Source organism: Canis lupus, chromosome 28 (assembly GCF_003254725.2).
Source record: "Canis lupus dingo isolate Sandy chromosome 28, ASM325472v2, whole genome shotgun sequence".
NCBI classification, from domain to species: domain Eukaryota; kingdom Metazoa; phylum Chordata; class Mammalia; order Carnivora; family Canidae; genus Canis; species Canis lupus.
The window spans coordinates 23,867,017-23,888,545 of NC_064270.1; the positions used below are offsets into that span (position 1 = coordinate 23,867,017).

Below are 21,529 nucleotides of genomic sequence, written 5' to 3' on the forward strand. Positions count from 1 at the left end.
GTACAATTTGTGCGCAGTACCAGACACTCTACTAGGCTCTGGGCATAGAACAAAATCCCAAGCTTTGGGATATGTGCCATAATAGTGGTACAGATAATCTGAGTCCAGTGGTAGGAGAGGCATTGCCAGCAAAGTTGATCATGAAAGGCTTCTAGGCAGTGGTGACATTGGAACTGTATTTAAATGTATTTCCCCTATGCATAATTCTCTGAGCATGTTTTCTCTATTGTATTACATTTTGAGACATTTAAGTCAGTGGTCATTTATAATTTTTTAAATATCTTGTGATTTTATAAGTAAATCTTTAAAACTCCAGCTTTACTGAAAATAGTCCAAGATCATTTACTATGATTTAAAGTATTCATAATGCAAGGTGATTATTACTCTTGAGACCATTGTACAAAGCCCTGAAGTGTGTTAGACATAGGCCAGAAACCTCTCTCCTTTGTTATATCTTATGAGTCTGTTAGGTTAAAAAAAAAAAGTCTATCCTTTTTTGCTATTCCTGTTCTATCTTAGACACTTGAAAAATAGAATTTTATGTGCACAATCTAAAGGGAGTATCATTGAGGAATTCTCTTTCTGTATTGTGTATGCTACCAAAGACTTAGAAAATCAAGAGAAAAACAGACAAAAATGCTTTGCTTATTAGTGTACACATCTTCATTTTACTAAAGTTGCATAACTAACTAAATTAGGGCAGTGCTATAAACATTGTATCTCTGTTGACATTGAACACTGCATAGCTGAAAAGAAAGGGATGCATGTATTTTTTCCATTTGCTATTTCAATAGTCTAAATCGCAGTGGCAAATGAAAATACAATTGAATCTCAAGTGAATGGCCAGAAACACCGTATATTTTATGAAATATGGCAGCATAATGAATAGGAGGTAAAAAAAAATGTCCTAGCTTTCAAGTCCTGATGGTTTTGATGTGATTGAATCATAGTGCATTCTGTTTGATGTCTGGGCTTTGCTATTCAGATACACTGCAAAGTATGTGCATCACCCTCTCTGCAAAGTGCACCTGGCAACCCGGCACGGATGTAGTTTGTTTTCCCTGCACCTGCAAGAAACATATATATTCAGAGTCAAATTTAAGTAGGAGTATTTTAATTCTCCTAATTGTGATAGATTCCCCATATAGGGAAAGCTATCAGTCAGGTACAAAAGAAACTGCTTAGGATTTGAAGGAATTTGACAATTTTGTTGTAGTTCCTAGCCTGGCAGGTGGTAATAATGCCTATGCCAGCACTGTCAAAATATGAAAATTAAAGTGACGATGGGTTTTAATGAAATCCATTTGACAAATATAATTAAGGTGTTTTAATATGAAGTCCTGTAATAAAGACTACCGGTGGACTCCCTGAGGTCCTGACTAATTGTGTAGATTGCTTTTAAGCTTTGAATAGTTTTATTGGATAATGAACTGTTAAGAAGTGTTAGATCTTTCTTAAGCAGAATTTGGTTTGAAAAAGAAGAGGAGAGACAGGCCTGAGGTGTGGCATTTTAAACATAATTAGAAGAGAGATTTAAGTTAACATCTTTGATCTTGCTGTCAGTTTTTGATTAGAGCTGTAAATGCTTTAATCAAGTGTAGTGTAGTCATTACATTTCTAACTGTTTTTTAAACTGCGAAATTACTGAGACATTGACATCAATTTTAACACATTCTGAAAATTTGCAGCAGAATTGGGTTTCTTTCTCTATTGAGTCTTTGCATTAGAATATCTGATGATACTGACTTACCAACCTTAAACACAATAGCAAAATTACACTGTGGTGAGAACTAGTTTGATTTCAGGAGTAGTTAGACATAGCAACACAACAGTGCAATTACTTGATATTTATTTTTGCTTTCTAGGAATGTGCTTGCAAGTTGAAAGCACTCATCATATGAAACTATCTCATTAAAATGTATAGATGAGTAATAACCTCAAACTGTTCAGCCAAAGATTTTTTGTGTGTGTGTTGTTTGCAAGAGGATTTTATAATATTAAATGTTCTTAACTTTCACATTTAAAGAACCATTGTTCACCTAACATCTCACTGTGATCATCCAATGGCATGCTTGAGTTTTTATTCCTATGCCTGTTGGGTGTGTAATAAGCACAAAGTAAATATTTGTTAAATGAATGAGTAATCAGTTCACAATAGCTGAGTATGTAACCTACTTGAATTATTTTGTCAAAATTAAATAAAATCTGAATAAGTGAAGTATAAGGGAAAGGTACATTTCCTGTCCCCTCTGCCACCTGTCTTGACCCAGTTACTCATTATAGGGTATAAATGGATGTATATTTGGTATTTCTGGCTAGTTTTAGATAGCATCACTAAAATGATGAGTTAGACCAGTGCTGTGTGGGATTCTCCTTGGTGGAAATCTGCCTCCCTAGCATTTCATCCACGATTGCAGAAGTGATAGGGCTATTTTAAGGAGCCATGCCCCAGGGCCATTCATTGACTCTAATAAGAAAGAGTCCACACTGATTACATGGTCTTGAACTTTCTGCTTGTGTATTATGTGTTACATAGGATATGAAATGAAGAATTAAGAAGTCTGGATTCTAATCCAAGCTCTGCCTGAGAAAGCATTTAGAAAAATTGCTTTTCTCCAGGTCAACTAATCCAACCCCCAATAAATAACTTCTAAATCTCTGTGGACTCTAGGATTCTGTTGATCAGTGTCTAGCTCTCTAAATGAGTCTCTACCACCTTTATCCTTTTAGCCTTTCTAACTTTTAATGTTCTCTACTTTTTACTTTTCTTTGAACTCCTACTTTGTTTCTCTTGACTTCCCACCATTCATTTATTTAGCCATCCATCCATCCATCCATCCATCCATCCATCCATCCAGGAAGTATATACTAAGCATCTATTATGTTCCAGGCATTATGTAGAAAAAAAACAACACCAATGCTTCTTGGTTACCTGATGCCAGAGATGGAGAGTTGAGTAGATGCCTGAAATAGAGGGTAGGAGAACATACTGTCTTTTTATCATCCACTTTGATTTATGTGCCACTGGGTAATATATATATATGTGTTTAAGTAGGGGTAGCTGGACCAGATGGCTTTCAATATTTTACCTGCAAATACTGCTAGAAATAAAACCTTTCTTTTAGATTAACCAATTTACCCAAACAATTGTTTTTAACATTTATTGTTTACAGTTACTTTCCTATAAGTATTGTATTTGTTCTGAATCTGAAGCTACAGTGAAAAAAAAAAAATAGGAATCAGCATTTCCACAGGTCCTTACCTTTGTCTTCTAAGATTTGGAAAGAATTATGTTGCACAGTATAACATCAGTTACAGTTAGGTGGTCAGTAGACACTAATTTTTTTTAAATTATGTCAAAACATATCCACATCATTGTGAGGTAGATGATTATGGTGGATTGGGGGAATCCTGGGGTGGAAGTTGTGAAATGTGGATTCTTGGAGACATGCAAAGACAATGAACAAATTAATTGATATAGCACATTTGGCACATTCATCTGTTTAGCACTTGTATGTGCAATGTCTTACGCTTTACTCTAGGGGTGGTGATTCTCCTATCATTCTACCCCACAGAAGCATGAGCTGCTGCTTACTGGGGGCACGCTTTATTTTTCTTTCTATCTTCACAATGCCTGCCACATAATTGGCTCTCAATAATGTTTATTGAACTGAAGTCTCATCCTACCTCAGGTGTCAAATTTGTCTCCATGGGCAAATTGTTTCATCTTTCTGGGAGAGTTCAAGATTTCTAAGAAAAAATGGATGGGGCATCCATGGATATATGAAAGTGATATACAGACTTTCCTTTTCCCTCCGTGGGCATATTGTAAACTACTTCACTCTCCATCCCACTCTCAAATGAAATAAAGATTCTCCAATGTGACCATGGCAATTTTCACTTTTGGAATATTTTTCAGTGCTTTGAGATTGTGATAAAAGACCTGTAGAGTGGGGAGGGAATGTTTAGGTGTGATTCCCTTCTGAATCCATAGATACAATCAGAGACAGTCTGCTTATAAAATCATCAACACACCATTTCCCACTGTATTAGGTGTTCTTTTGAAGTCTCTCATACCAAGCTCTGACCTCATTTATCAAGATGTATCCACATTTTCTGAATGGGAGATTTTGGCAAACATAAGGCAGCGCCAATATACAAAATATTTTCGAATGTTACTTTCCATTTAACACTTAAAGGCATCCATAAGGTAAAGTATGATATGTATACTATATGGTATTAGCTGGCATTTCATTAAAGTTGTCAAGACTAAAAATGGGTTTTTTTCTCATAAGTTACATGTAGATTCTTTTATTGCTAATGCAGAATATTTAAGATCTCACATAGAAACATTTTGTAAAATAATTCCTATATTACACATTGTCTCTCTTTTTTAAAGGGAACAATGAGCTAATCTCTGTAGAAATTACACATCTGGATTAACGTGGAGCTCCTTAGGGAAAAGTAAAAAGATTTCCACCTTCATGGGAATCAAGGTTTAGGAGTAAAAATACGAGAAATGAAAATCAGCTCAAACCATATCATTCTCATTCCATCTTGCTCTCACTAAGGGAAGAAAGTTAATGGTTTGTGCCAACTCCTACCTCTGTGAAACTAGAGAATTTTTGAAACTTGTCGAAAGATGCTATTTATTATATTTAGTGGCAGTCCTAGGACATGGCATGCTTCTTTGTTACTGAGGGCTTCATCATCAGGTTTCTGAGAACAGTTCTGGCACCAGACTCAATGCACCAGACTCTAAAATGAGTATCATCCACTATAAACACCTTAAATCCTCTTTAGGGTAACCAACATTGAAGTTCATGAAAACATTGCAGACAGTTCAAAAAGAGATGCATTTTCCTATGGTACTGAAGAATCAAGAATAATTTTGAATTCATGCTGCCTTATTCTGTCTCACTTTTTAAAGATTAGTTGTTGTTATTTTTTTAGTAGGAGCCTTAAACATTCTCTCTACTCAGCAGTCCTTTTTTCCCTCTTTCTTTCTTTTTTTTTTTTTCCAGGATTTTGAGCTTCTAACTTTGTAATACATTTTTTTTAAAGATGGCATTTGCTTTCAAACAAGAGTTTAGTAGCAGATAAAAATCTCTAATTAACAATTCTTCAGCCTAGGTGAAATGTGTAATGGATCGGAGTTTGTCAGTGGATATAATATTATACCTATTAAATACTATGTTTAATCATCTATTAAGACTTCGAGACTTATGGTTTTACTTGCTGTGTAACACACATTTTATTTGTATTTAGATGTTTGGGTGTGTGGGTTTTTGTTTTGTTTTTTTTAAGGCTTCAGTCACTTTTCCTGCACCTGAAGAGGAGAATGGGATTTGCCAGTGATAAATGGGGAAGTTGACTAGCTAACTAATAAAGATTTGTCTTAATCAAGTATGATTTGTCAGAACAGGAGCGCACTGGGGTCAGGGCGCGCGCAATGAATTATACAGCATTCACAGGAGGAAAAGACCCGGCAAGAGACCTCATAAATATGCTGCCATTCCCCACTGCTAATTCGTATTCAAAGAGTGCTCTGCACAGCCATTTTTAGGTTGCTGAGCTGTTCACCAGCTTCCGGAGCTTTCTGTTTGTGTGGAAAAGAAAAGAAGTTTCATTATGTTTAGGCATCATCTGGGTTCTCAAGGTATATCAGTCCCCAAAACTGGATTGATAGGGATAATCTGAAGTGTGGCTTATTACATGACATCATGTATAATATTTATTTAGTGCCTACTATGGGCTCTGCAACATGCTCTACACAGAGGAGGGAGGGAGATATACAAGATACAATCTCTGCTAGAAGAGGTTTTAGATGCTCTTATAATCCTCTTCAAATATTGTCTCTGTAAATTCAAATATGGCTACAAAAGGAAAAGCCATCTGCCATCGCATTAAATATGTCCTCCCAGTGAAGATTTCCAAAACTGAACATAGCCCTTACTATATCCTGAAGTTTGGCTTACACTAAATACATAGAAGATATTTTCTTGGGTTTCCGCTAAGCTTGACTTTCTAACCCGTGTTTCTTCTCTTCATACTGAACATAATTTTAAGTACTGCTCTGTGGCTGAAGCAACATTCAAGGCCAGTTAGTCTGTTGTGCTCAGCTATATTTGAGATGAAGTCCTCCTTAGCGCTAGAAGGTCGACATAGGAGAGCAGCTCTGACTTCAGAGTTTCTTTTATGCTTAAGTTTTCAGATGAGATTATAATCATACAAAATAGTTTGTAGTATCTCAGTGTCTAAATTGAGTAGAAAAGACATTGGCATCCTCTTTGGCGACTTTAGTAGTTAATAATCTGTTTCTTTTTGATGAAATAGATGTCTATATTAAATAATAATAGTAGTTGGGGTATCTGGGTGGCTTAGTCGGTTAAGCATCTACCTTCGGCTCAGGTCACAATCCCAGGGTCCTGGGATTGACCCCCGCATCGGCTCCTTGCTCTGCCAGGAATCTGCTTCTCCCTCTGCCACCTGCCACTAGCCCTCCTTGTGCTCTCTCACTCTCTCTCTCTCTCTCTAATAAATAAATAAAATCTTTAAAAAATAAATACAATAATAGTAGTAACAATAATAATCTTTAAAATTGTTTGAAAGCAGATTTATATAATTAATAAATAAATAAATAAATAAATAAATAAATAAATAGACTTTGGACTTCCACTTCCAAGAATGGTTCCTCCAAGAAAGATAAGAGAGTAGGGAAGGTCTAGTTTCTCCATTCCTGCTTTATTACAGGAAGATTTTTAGCAATAGGGCTATTACTCAAATTTTTCCTGAAACCTCCTTCAAACCCTGGCCTCAGCCAGGAATGGAAAAGGAACACAGTTCTTTGTTTTTTGACTATTGAGAAATTGCTACAACTCCCAGAAGGACATTTACCATGGAGTGTAATAGAATGTGGATAATTGTATACTGATGGATATTTATTTGGTTCAGGTAGAAAAAAAACCCACCAACTCTGTGAATCAAAGCTGATATGAAGGGGCTTGGAAGTATGGTTGAGCTGGTGCTTACTTAGTGCAGTGTCTGAACTTGAGTTAGACAATGCTCAGTGAAATCAAAGCCTACCACCCTCATGAGTAACGCTGTGAAGATATTCACAAGGCAGTGCAGGTAGACTGGTGGTGGAAACAGACCAGAGAGATAATCCAGTCCTCAGAAATGCATGTTCTTTACATCAGCAGTCACTGTTGTCTCAGTGCGTATGCAGTCACTGCACATCTCACCAAGAACAAAATGCACATGGTCCTGGAGAGGAGCTGGAAACCCTGAAGTGGCGAGGGAAAGAAAGAGCCGGAAAAAGAAGCCAGCTGGGAACTATACCATATGTGAGATTCTTGAGCCTTAGAAAACCCATCTTGCTTTTCTTCCTTTCAAGTAGGAGTCATTTTTAATTTTTTTCATTTGTCCTTATATTCTCATCCTTATAATTGATTTATGACATTCAGGAAGCCATAAAATGTCTAGCTTCCCTTTTTGTTCTGTTTGTCCAAAGTGTTGCTCCATATTGTGAGGCCATAATGCCTGTGATGTTGGCCTTTTATGGGGTGGTGAAAGCACATGTATGCCAGTGGCCACAACCATCAACTTAGGGATCAATCAGACATGGTTTTTGTGGTTTAGTTTGGTTTGGTTTGTTTTTTTCCAAGTCTAGTTTCAAAAGGGTTAATTCTTATTAAGCAGTTGCTGGATGTGCAGACATGAGTTTTGAATGCTAATTTGAACTTTGGGCAAATTATGTAACCTCTCTGAGCTTCAGATTCCTTGTCTGTAGAAGGGGTTAATAATAATCTACTTCATATGGTGGTTGTGAAGATTAAATGCAGTATCTGTCAGGTGCTTAGCACAGTGTCTGGCATATAACGAAGCAGTCAATAAATAGTAGCCCAAAATAAAAAACTTTCCCTAGAGGGAAACATTCATTGCAGTATTTTACACACAGCCTGTAAGCAATAAACTTTTGTTGGGTATATATTGAATGAATGAAGTCATTTTTCATCACCAAGGGTTTAAACCTGCATGCCTTTTTCCCCCCAAAAAAATCCTATCTCAACTTGTTAATACTCTTACACGGAAGTTTGGTAAAGGACTCAATTTTAGTGGTTCCCTAACAGAGCCTATTGAGATATAATTTAAAAATCTACTTAGAATTATGCTAATAAGTTCAATATACAGCCTTGCCGATGAAGCCTAATAAATTCTCTATTGTATTTAAAAACAATAGTGGCTTTGTTTTATTCCGTATTTTAGAAACTCCCAGTGTCACAGTGCTTGCTAAGAAAGGCAAACAATAGTAAAACTATTTTTTAAGGACTTTTACCACACTTCGTTATATACTATCCTTCTAAGGTCAAACTGATATTTCAGTTTACAAAATTGAATGATTCTCAACTGTTCTTCACCTGACATTGACCAGCAGTTACCATCTGATGAGTTAGATTATCCAAATCCATATTTATTTAGCCTTTTCTTTAATGTCAGAAGGATAGCATAAATATTAGGGAATCTTTAGCTCCCTCATATATCTTTTATTTTTTTAGGAAGACAATAATTTAAGCTCAGTTTGGATCTTTTATCAGCTATACATCTCAAGTTGAGAAATAATACTAAGGTCACATTACCTTAAAACTCTGCTAGAATATACTATAAAACCATCCATCCTCTTTTTGTTCACTGATTACCTTATCTTGAGTTTCATTAATTTCTATCTCTCTAAATATCAGCATCTAAAGTGCAGGGCCTTTCTGCTTTGGAGTTATTCAGGAATAAAATGTATCTATCTTTTTGGCTGCTTCATGATACAGTATAAATTCTCCCCCTTAGGTTTTAGAGTCATCTATAGATTGCTCTGGATTACTTCCATGTGTTTGTATATGTTTCAATTAAACTTTATTTACAAAAACGGGCCATGAGCTAGATTGGCTGAAGGGCCCTTGCAGATTTCTACTCTAGAATCATTGTTCTCAAAGCATAGCTCTAGGGAACCAGCAGCATCTGGGGACTTGTTGGAAAGCAACTTCTTGGGCCCCACTCCAGACCTACTGAATTAGAAACTATGGGTGTGGGGTCCAGGAATTTGTGTGTTAACAATATGGCTTAGATGTGTTTATGATTGATCTCTGACCCACCTTCTTTCACACAGACACAAAAAGAGTCTTACCATAAAAGATCAGGCAAGTATACCAAGAGCAGAAAAAATTAACCCAAGGGAGAAGATAGAAGCCAAGAATTAAAGGGAAGATTTGGGTAGGGGTGGAGAACAAGAGGAGGAGTTCATTCTGTGAAGAAATCCTAGAGCAATGCTCTAACAATTAAGGGTTAAACTCACGCAGAGCTTCCTAGGATTCAGGCCAAAGAAGAAAGTATGTTGGATTACATAGCTTATATTTTCCATAGTACAAAGTGAATTATTTCCTGTACCGTTAAAAAAAATTTAATCAGAAAGGAGAGGAAATGGGGGTGGTCTTTAAAACAAACCAAGAAATGCAATGAATCCTATTCTTGAAATCAGCTTAACTAAAATAACGTAGAAATATCCCTTGTTTCATAATTTCTTAAGTAAATCTCATGAGTATCAAAGACCCAAAGTTGAAGGGGTAAATTCTATATTGGAGCCAGATATGTAGCACTAGAGAATGTTGAAGAATAAGAGCTGCCTGTCCTTAACAAAGAGTTAAACGTGACTTCTAGAAATTTTTAATAATATATTTTGAACCCCATTTCCAAGGATTCTAATTTAGTCAGCCTAGAGTGAGGTCTAAACACAATTCTGTTTATTAAAAGTTCCATAAACGTGTCTAGTCCAGAAACAGAGACGCACACTACCAGATTGCCATTGACCATCCCCTTTAAATTATAGTCATCATCCTCAGGCTTTTGAAAGAAATAAATGGCAGAAAATTTAAGAATGAGAGCACTAGCTGAAAGCTGAAAAGTGGGTATTCTCTGTTGTCAATTGAAAAAAGACCCCAATGCTATAGATCCAGGATAGCAAGTAGGTCTTATCCCCTGTGCCCACTCTGATCAATTGGAGTTGATTGCCTGGAGCGTTGCGAAGAGAGAGGTAGTTATAAGGCATGTTCAGGGGCAATGTGATTGATTAATATCTTCCAGGTGTTTGGTATCAAAGAGTGGCAGCCATATGGCATATGTTTGTTGACTTTGCTCTCAGGACTAGATATGTGGGTAGCAGAAATGACACTTTGTTGAAAATTAAAAGAAACTGATTTTATCCCTCTGAAGTTGTATTTCCAAACCTTAATCGTTTCTTTAATTTCTAAGCCTCCTTTAATGCCAGTGGTCTCACTTGCTTTGTTTTTCCCCATAAATTTCCAACATGATTTCCAACCTGATATTTCTTAAATGTTGATCAGGGGGTTTTGAGAAAAACTTTGTTTTTCTTAATGCTAAAATTCACCAGCATTAATGTTCAAGGCCTTGTCTCTGCCTGTACCTATTGTCCTGTGCTACTTCAGATTTAGTAACTTTCTTTTTTCATTTATCTGATATATTCATGCTCTCGCCTCCTACTTTAACCTATGTGTCTGCTTTCAGTGTGTTCAGAAGGGTCAAGATGTGAAGAAATATTGTACAAAATATAACATTTTAATTTATAAATCAATGAAAACATTGGTCCAGGCTTTTAAGTTAGGGTATAAATTAGATGTAAGATATATAAGAAGATAACTTTTTCCAGGTAAATTCTGAATATTTTCTGTGAATAAAAAATAAAAAAATAACTGTGCAGCCTCCTACCTCATACCAGAAATTTAAAAAATTAAATCAAAGTGTATCAAAGACCTAAGTGTGAGAACCAAAACTATGAAATGCTTAGAAGAACACATATGGGTAAATCTTTATGGCCTGGATTTGGCAATGGATTCCTAGATCTGACACCAAAACCACAAGCTTTTGTGCTTGTGTTGTTGACAACAACAACAAAAAATAGATAAATTGTACTTCAGTCAAGTTTAAAACTTTTGAACATCAAAAGACTATCAGAGTGAAAAGACACCTACACAATGAGAGAATGAATATATTTACACATCTCATATCTGATAAGGGTCTAGTATCCAGAATATATAAAATGCTCTTATAACTTCCACAACCAAAAGACAAGTCAGCTTAAAAATGGACAGAGGATTTGAGTAGACATTTCTCTAAAAAAGATCCACAAATGGCCAACAAGCACATGAAAAGACACTCAACATCATTAGTCATTAGGAAAGTACAAATCAAAACTACAATGACATGTGAAGGCTATAAGTTTTAAAAATCAAATATAGTAAGTGTGGCTAAGGAGAATTTGGAGCCCTCGTGCATTGCTAGTTTGAGGATGAAATGGTATAGCCACTGTGGAAAACAGTTTTGGGTTCCTCAAAAGGTTAAACAGAATTACCATATGGTCCAGCGATTCCTCTCCTAGGCATACACCCAGAACAGATAGTCATAGAAATGCTGTACATGAGTGTTCATAGCAGTGCTATTCACAATAGCCAAAAGGTAGAAATATCCCAAATATCCGTCAGTGGATGATTGGGTTAAAAAAATGTGGTTTATCTGTACAATGGAGTAATAGTTAACCATGAAAATAAATGATTCCTGCCACAACATGAATGAAACTTGGAATCATTAAGCTAAGTGAGAGAAGCCAGTTCATATTTCAAATTGGTGTGACTTAAGTAATTGTTAGTGTTTAATCTGAACATCAAAACTATGCTTGTCTATTATGTGTATATTTATATATTAACATGAATCTGCTGCCACATACCCGAATCAGGAGAGAAGTGATTCCGTCATTCAGGCCATCTTTCCCTTTTAGCTTCAATTCAAACTAAGGATAAAATTAAGACCAGGAAAAAAAAATATATCAAGAAAAGGAATGGCAGAGCCAAAAATTCTAGTATCTTTCATTCACATATGACGATTGAGCTTCTGTGATTTTATCTGCTCCTGAGTCCATTCCAGAACAGTGAGTGAAGTGTTCTCTTTCTGAACATAGGTCTGAAGCCAAGTAAATATGTTTTATTCCATAAATGTGTACTTGTGTTGGTGTGGGTGGGGGGGCAGGGGGGATTGGAATGTCATCTCCCGATTACCTGCTTTTCACAGCAAGAATGAGCAATTTAAATATATTAAATTTTCCACCTCCGAGGTTCATTTGTTAAGAGTAACCAATTCACTTGCCAATGTGAATAGAGAGAAGAGAAAGGGGTCAGTGGGATGGACCCACTGGTTTAAATTTGATTTAATTTTTTACAATTCTGTATGAGAATTGGCCCTTTATTTTTTAAAAAAAACAAGAATATACTGAAGCCAAAAGGTTTGGATAATTATAATACATTTTTGCTGTTTGTATAATTTGCAAAGAATAGAAAGTTATTTCAGTCAAGACCATGAAATCACAGCACATTTCCCTGTTGAGTGCTATGGTTCTTATGTGGGAATGATGTTCAAGAAATGTAGAGACTATCTCCTGTCCCACTCTTGCCCAAGCTATTGGAAAGGCCTTTCTTGGGCACTGACATTTTAATTTTTTACTTTTCTTTTTTAAATCCCAGGATCAGGGCAGCCCAGGTGGCTCAGCAGATTAGCGCTGCCTTCAGCCAAGGGCATGACCCTGGAGACCTGGGATCGAGTCCCACGTCAGGCTACTTCTCCCTCTGCCTGTGTCTCTGCCTCTCTCTCTCTGTGTGTGTCTCTCATGAATAAATAAATAAAATCTTTAAAAAAGAAAAAAATTCCATACATCAGCCAGAGACACTGACATTTTAAAAGTATACCAAAGTATTACAATTCCTTATCCCCCACGTTGTAATGCATTTTAGACTGGACATTTTAAATTTTATTTTATTTATTTATTTATTATTTATTTATTTATTTATCTATCTATCTATTTAGTGCTGCAAAGATCAGTGACATAAGACTCAGGAGGCTTGGGTCACAATTTCAGCTTTGTTGATAATTAGCGATATGACCTGGATGATCTCCACCCCCAAATCCCTGTACCCTCGTTTGTTCATCTGTGCCGTTACTGTTAAGGCTCATACTTCTAAAAATCTGTATATCTATTACTATAAACTTATAGAAGGCAGCTGTATTTTCAAGCTCAGTGGCTCCCACAAACAAAAATTTTCTGCGCACTTGCATATATGTCAGGCATTGCCTCTGAAAATGCTGGAGAGACTAAGAGGAATAAGAAATGGCCTCATCTTTAGAGAAGGTTATAATCTAATGGGGAAGAAAGAATATATAAGCAAGGAGTCACAAACTCAGATTCCATAGCAGCAAAGTTGGAACATAAAAATGAGTGAAACAAGTCAGATGGGAAGGTGGCAAGCTCCATGGTACCCGGCTCTTCCACATGGGGTAGCCGTATCTCAGTCCCAGCCAGTTGACCATTTGGGAGTGGGGACTCAATGTTGCCATGTATTCCAAATTTCAAAAGAAACTAGAAGGCCAGCTTTTTATATGAAATCTCCTGTTTAAAAAAATGTTTTGTCGCCAACCAGTTCAGAAGTGCTTAAACAGTGTTCCCTAAAAGCAAAATATATTTGCTGGCCACACAAGCTCTGCAGTGTACCCAGTAGTGACTTCTGAATAAGCGGATAATTAGAATGTTATACATTCAGTGATAGAAGCATGTGTAGTTCACAAAGGGTATAGATTGTGATTAACTCTGCCCATAATGATTTCTAAAAAGGCTTTCTAATTACTTTCTAGTCACTTGTCATAGTTTACAGCACTTTTGGGGTTTTCTTTGAGTTATTCATTCAACCTAGAGATCTGGCTGATGCTGAACAGGTCTCTCTTGTCTGCTAAGTAAATACATGTTTGGCAAATTCCACAAGTGAGCCTTTGGAATGTGTTTTGACAATTTTGCCCATTCAGGTTTTCTGCTGCTTCATCTCCTGGCTTTTACATTCTTTATTGAATTGTGAAAAGGGTATGTCCTTCCTCTGCTCTGGTCTTGTTTCATGGAATAGAACAGATTCATTCTCGTTTTTGAATGAAGCTGTAATTAACATGGCTCCTTTTGTTTAACAAGTTCAGTTTACCCAGTACCTGCTCATTCCAGAGCATCATTATTGGTGGCACAGCTTCATTGACTGATGTCTAAGAGCTCTGGGAATAGTGTTTGTTAATTATCTGCAGCAAACCAGGTAACTAAGGGGAGGTTCCGCTACTATGACTTCAATGAAAGTAGTGCTGATGATTTTTTAATTGCTTAATGATAGATTGGATCATCTTAAAGCAAAGTAGAAAATATACTCACCTGCTAAGGAGATAATCTTAAATCATAATTGCTAAGAAAGGAAAAGAAAAAGAAAGCTAGGCCATGTACATCTTTTGCTGTATGTCTATGAAGAATGCATAAGTTTACCTTCAGTTTATATGAATGTATAGTTTTCTGTAATAATGTTATCATCCAAGTGTTTGTAAATATTTTATACCACATAGTAAATTCGAATGTCCTCAGAGGCCCAGCAGGCTACTGTATGAAGCAGTCCACTGTTAACAGACTTGGGCAAGCTGGAGAGTGTATGACTTGCTTAAAAGCATTCAAGTTTGAATTGTTTCATGTTTCTTTCTTTCTTTCTTTCTTTCTTTCTTTCTTTCTTTCTTTCCTTTCTTTCCTTTCTTTCCTTTCTTTCCTTTCTTTCCTTTCTTTCTTTTCTTTCTTTCTTTCAACATTGCCAGAGTGGGAGGTGTGCCCTGGGGATGGAAATACATCTGTGGGCCTGATTTGGGCCTTGTGCTTCAGTTTGTTTACATGTTCTATAGAGAAAAAGGGGCATTAAGATTCTACAGGGTCATTGAGTTCTGATATTTCATAGCCACAAGGGGCACTGAAGAATACCAAGCCCAAGATGGTCATTTTGCCTTTAAGGAAACTGAGGCCCAGAGAAGGGAAGTGCTTAACCTAAATTAAAGCTCAAATGGCCACTTCTTTTATTTTCTTTTAAGGGAGTCCTAAATACAGGGGGATCTGGAACACTCTTCTAGAGATATTTGTCTTCTCTAGCATAATAACTATTAGCCACGTGTGATTACTAAGCACTGGAAATGTGACTAGTGCTAGAGAGGAACTGAATTTTAAATTTAATTTTAAAATATAAATAGTTACATGTGGCTAGTGGGTACCATTTTGAACAGAGAAGCTCAGGAATTACAGTTTTCATTGCTAATTTATCAGTGTGCTTCACATATAACTTCAAAACCAGTCAACAGTATACTCCTGTTTTCCTACTCTTCATCCTTTGTGCTCTGGTTTTCATATATTTAATTCTATATATGTTGTTATTTTTACTTTATTTGGATCTGAATTCTGTAGATCCAGATTTCCATCCACTATCATTTCCCTTCAGCCTGAAGAATTTCCTTTAACACTTCTTGTAGTTCAGTTCTTCTGGATGATTCTCCCAGTTTTAAATTATCTATAATTATCTTTATTTAACCTTTTTTTTTTTCAAAGATTTTATTTATTTGAGATAGAGAGTGAGAGAGAGAGAGCATGAGCGGTGGGGACAAAGGGAGAAGGAGAAGCAGGATCCCCACTGAGTAGGGAACCCAGTGTGGGACTCAATTGACCCCGGGATCATGACCTGAGCCAAAGGCAGACACTTAACTGACTGCACCACTCAGGCACCCCTTAACCTTACTTTTAAAGGACATTCTCACTGATTACAGAAGAGTAAGATGACTTTGCCCTACCCCCCTGCCCCCCACACACACACTTTGGGATGTTGCTTCAGTATCTTCTTGCATTGTTTTCTGATGAAGATTCAACCCTCATACTTATCATTATACATGTTGTTTTCTACCCTCTGGCTGCTTATAAGATTTTTTATTTATCTTTAGTTTCTAGAAATTTGATGATGATGTGACAAGGTGTGGTTGTCTTTGTATTTATCTTGCTCAGAGATTGTTCAGCAAGATTTATCTTGCTTGAACTACTTTGATCTATGGATTGACTTTTTTAAAACAAAGTTTGAAAAGTTTTGACTTATTTCTTCTATCCTGTTGTTTGTCTCTGGGAATCTCATTTTCTGGGAATCTAATTATATGTGTTTAAGACCACTTGTTATTATCTTTTGTTATTGTTAATGCTCTGTCCTTTTCTTTTTTTTTTCAGACTTCATTTCCTCCTTTAGATAATTTCTATTAACCCATCTTCAAGTTCAAGGACTCTTTCTTGTGTACTAAATGATACTCTCTTGGGTCCATCCAGAAAACTGGTTTCAGAAGCTGTATTTTTTCATTCTCAAATTTCATTTGGTTCCTTTTTATTTTTTTTTTTTAAGATTTTATTAATTTATTCATGGGAGACACAGAGAGAGAAAGAGAGGCAGAGACACAGGCAGAGGGAGAAGCAGACTCCATGTAGGGAGCCCAGTGTGGGACTCGATCCCTGGTGTCCAGGATCACACCCTGGGCTGCAGGCGGCGCTAAACCGCTGCGCCACCAGGGCTGCCCTGGTTCCTTTTTAGAGTTTCCACTTCTTTCCTAAAAAACCCCTCTCTCCGCCTATTATGCTTATCTTTTCCAAGAAACTATTTTTTTAAGATTTTATTTATTTATTCATGAGAGAGAGAGAGAGAGAGAGAGAGAGAGGCAGAGACAAGCAGAGGGAGCAGCAGGCTCCATGCAGGGAGCCTGAGGTGGGACTCGATGTGGGGTCTCCAAGATCACGCCCTGAGCTGAAGGCAGCGTTAAACCGCTGAGCCACCCAGGCTGCCCCCAAGAAATTTTTTAACACCAGTATGATACTTGTTTTCAAATCTTTATCTGCTAACTCTAATAAATAAGCCATCTGTTAGTCTACTTACATAGGCTATGTTTTCACTTTTTTATTCTCCTTCCCCCTCTATTTTTTTGCATGCCATGGAATGTGTGTAGTATTCTAGACACAGTGAAAAAGAACAGTAGTGTCTAAATTTATTTTTCTCTGAGAGCACTTTATCTTATATTTGATTAAGGGTGTGATCAGATTCGTTCCAAAATTAAGTGACTTGGCGTTAAGCTGAATCTCTAATTAGATTGGATTTATCTGAGATGAGTGCATCCTCAACCTGTGTCTTGGCTGCTTTTTTTTTTTTTTTTTTTTTTTAATATTATCAATACTTTATCTGGAGTGAATTGGTCTGTAGTTTTCCATGATTTGGGTTCATATTTGGGCTTAACTTTCCCAGTGTCTCAAAATATAAGCACCACAAGAATATGTAAGAATGTGTGATTTTTCTTTTTACTCACCAGCCCCTTCTCTACTGCCTCTTCCTTGGCAAATTTGGAGATTGAAGGAGAATTACCAGACCAAGCAATTTATTTTTATCTTTATAGCTCATCCAGATTTCATTCTGTCCTGTACACCTACATTTTTATAAGGTATTCTCTTCATCCTTGAGAAGTCTCTGAATGGCAGTCCTGTGCTTAACTGAGGCATTCACCCTAGGTATGAACATTGCCATAGCTCCTTGCTCACACATGAGGTACTAGTTTCTCTCTAAAATCTATCAGAGCTTCCTTGCACACATCACACTTCTCCCACACAAGTTTTTCTTGTTTCTAGGAGAGTCATTTACATCTTTCTACATCCTAATTGAAAGCAGAAGTTCCTCACGTGTCTTGAATTGTCAAATAATGAAAGTTGGTGAAAGAACTATCTTTTCCATTGTTACTTTTCTAGGCGTCAGGAATTCAAAAGACTCCTCATATCTGAGTAACATCAATACTGTGGATAACCGGGCAGCCCGAGTGGCTCAGTGGTTTGGCGCTGACTTCGGCCCAGGGCATGATCCTGGAGACGCAGGATTGAGTCCCATGTCGGGCTCCGTGCATGGAGCCTGCTTCTCCCTCTGCCCTCTCTGTCTCTCAAGAATAAATAAATAAAATATTTTTAAAAAAATACTGTGGATAACCTACCCCCTCTCAGGCATGATACCAGAATCACCGTCTGAGAAGGTGTGCTAGATGCCAAAGAATGGCTTAACCAACCACTCCATGAGCTACTCCCTCCTGGGAAGGCTATGTGTGACTCTCTTTGCTTTCCGAAAGCAATACTTTTATTAGATTTGGTGGCCAGAAGTTCTGAAGTCAAGTCCAAAATTCAGTACTTCAAGTTAATAGGAAATATTACCTTGTATTTTTCAATTGTCACATTAGTGTTCTGCAGCATGCATATGAAAGCACATGCTTCAAAAAATAGCTCTTTTACAGTATTTCCATGCAGTCTTGCACTTCAGTGAAGTCACTATATGCACAATAGCTGGATAATTATGAATACCCTTTACCTGTTACTAAAATTGCTAATAAAGTTTTGAGTGCCAGAAAAAATAAACTTAGTTCATTAAAGAAGGCTCGACTGGATGTCTTCACTTTTTAAAATAATTCGCTGGGAACCACATCCTTAATAAGAGAGTTAAATTTAAGTGTGATGAAAAATATTTTTTTTTCTGGTGAGTGTACTATTTATAGCATAATGGCTACAATTTTTTTGATATTTTGAATTTATCAATGGAATGTTTTCTGATTAACCATATTTGAGGCTCCTTCCCTTTCAGTCATGTTTATATTATAACATGATGTGAGCCTCAGTCAGTTCTGCCTTCCTATGAAAAATATTTTAATCTACTCATCTCCAAAATACAAGCCCAATAATTATTTGTTAAAGTTCATCCATGTTGGCTTTATGATGGTTCAAGTGACATTATTATTTTGAATGAAGAGCAATGATGCTTTCCATGGTACAGGCTCCTTAAACTAAGTCTTATCTTTTGTGATGCCAGGCCAGTCCTTCAGGAAGTATCTTGCTGGATTTGTAGTTTCCTGCTTCTTCGCAAGAAAGTGTAGAATGCCTGGTATATATCTCCCAACCCCACCCCAAATATATTGAAAAGGAGAGGAAATGTTAGCCGAAATGCATTTTGCAGTTTGTAACCCTTTAATAAAGGGCCTTAGACCAAGGATATGATTCATTCTGGATAACGTGAAAACAAAAACTCAGTGAGTTTGAATGCTGTACTCCCAGGATAATTCCCAGGACCCCCGTGGGAAGGATAGAAGAAGAGCAGGAAGGAACTTTCCTTTCCAGGAATTCATTTGTCACGCTCACACTGACATGTAGAATTCCAGCATACAGCATCAGTTTTGATTTTCTTTTATGCTTTTCATTGTTTCTTGCTCTCAAGAAGATCCTCACAGTCAACAAGTGCAGTATTTATAAAATTTATGATTTCTCAAGTTATTTCAGTGGAGATAGCATGGCTGTTTCCCATTCTAAAGGCACTGTGAGTATTTAAAGAGCTAAAAACTCTGGACTGGGAGTATCACATACACTAGTTTAGACCTACAAGATTGTGTTTTTTCTTTATTGGAGTTTGGTGTGTGCTTACATCTTCAGTTAAATTATTCAAAAAAAGTAAACCTAAAAGTATTACTAATTTTTTAAATAAAATTATCCCTAAATATCTAATACTATTTTAAGGATAGTCTGTTTTAAAAAAATAATCCTTTTCAATTTTGTCTTGTTTTGTTTTGATTGGAGTAGGGGAACACATAATGAAAAAAACATACAGAACTTTGTTTGCATGAATTTTTCCTTTCATTCTAAGAGTGTGAGCATTTCTTATATGCTTGGCCTGGAGTTTGCTTTATTGGGGCATTAAAACTGAAGGTAGCAAGTAAGAAATGAAAAAAAGAATTCTGTTTCCAACAAATGGATGATATCTGCATATAAAGACCATGCACTCTTGGCAATATCTCTTCTCTTGCCAGATGCGTTAGGACTTCAGATGCTGAGATATTTCCCAAGAGACAAGGAGATTGAGGGAGTGATTTAACAACTCCTGGAAAGACCTGAGCTCTTTACTGCTTGTTCTATTGATTCCTTCAGTAGCAGACTATGGATCCATTCAGAATAGTTTTTCCCCTAGCAAACCTGTTAGAATTGTGGATCTGTTACCTGCATTCCAATGTTGACTTCTCCCGTGCCACACTGGATATGATTTGAGAGCAAGAGCAGATCACAAACCTTTCATGCACTTTATCTACTCCTTTCATGTACTTTATTTCAATCTCTCCTTGCTTCCTTCCACATTTACTGGAAACACGATGCTGGTGACAGGCAAAATGATAATCTATTTCCTATTTGTTTAAAATTATTTATTTTAATGCTTTTAATCTTGATAGGAGAAAATAATATAGAAGTGGTATTTTGCTGAAGTAATTAGAGTATTAATGGTGTCTCTAAATATTAGAGATTTTGAGCTAAAATGAATTAAGATTGCTTAATTATATTGCTTAAAGGAAGTCAGTGTGATACTTAACAGTGTGATAAAATTGAATATTGTAGTCCGTATGCAAAAAAGAAATATTCTACTCTAGTTGTTTTTTCCTTCTTCATTATTGGTATCATCTTCCACTTTTTTGGTGCCTCTACTGGGAGCCACATATCTTATCCAAATTATCTTTAGAATATATTTAATAGAATTAATAGAAAGCTAACATCTGTCTGAGAGATGATACTATACTAGGGAGGTACTCCACTGGAAAGAATTTTTGGAGTTTATATAGGTATCAAAAATACATTTATGCTATTGCATTTGAGCATTTTTTATTACTAGAATTTCTTTTATCATGAACGGAATATACAGTCCTTTTTCTGATATGCCATGAAAAACAAAGCATTTGCCCCTTTGGCTGCCAAATCTTCACTATTAGCACAAAAGTTCATGAATGCAGGGGCTTGATCTTCCTTACTGGCCATGTCCCCAACATATGATTTTTTACTAAGTGCATTGATTCCCATGTATTATGCAATTACATGCATTTGTATGGTATCCTATAGCTTTCAAAACATTTTTACTTAGGTTAATTTCATTTGACTATAGCAACAATTTTGTAAGAAAGGTAGGACAGATCTTTTATCTTGTGATACCCAGTTCCAGTGGGTTGTGGCAGACCTAGGATGGGAGGGGGCCCAATCCCCTAGGATGGGGGGAACAGTCCATTGGTTCTTAATATCATTCATCATCATTCAACAAATGCTTATTATTGCTATAGGCGAGTCACTGTGTTAAGTATTCTAACTGAATTATTTAACCTTTACCACAGCCCCTTGACATAGAATAATCTTCTTTCCATTTTAGAAGTAAAGAACTAAGGCAAAATGAAGCTAGGTAACATATGCAACGTCACACAGCCAGTAAGCGTCAGCACTGAGGATTAGGCTCACACAGTGTGAGTTCCCAATCTAAACTCTCAATATGGCCTAACCACTGCTCCACAGTTTTTAGGATGTCCCTCTGAAAAGTTTGTTGGTATACATCCATGAGCCAAATAACTACCATGGTGACTTCCTAATGATTTCATTAAATTATTTGCTATAGTAATAGATGCTTGTTTAGTGTTGCAATAAATTTATAAGCCAGAGATAGTTGTTGTATAGGTTGTAGGTAAAGAGACAATACAAAAAGAAAAAAAAAAAAAAAGAAATGTAGATACGTGGTAGTCA

General features: G+C 36.5%; 1 protein-coding gene across 11 annotated transcripts in view; it reads left to right on the forward strand.

The window, feature by feature from the left end:
- The window catches only part of VTI1A (vesicle transport through interaction with t-SNAREs 1A), a 357,179-nt gene that overhangs the window by 181,719 nt on the left and 153,931 nt on the right, over nucleotides 1-21,529 (forward strand). The gene's annotated exons all lie outside the window — the stretch shown is intronic.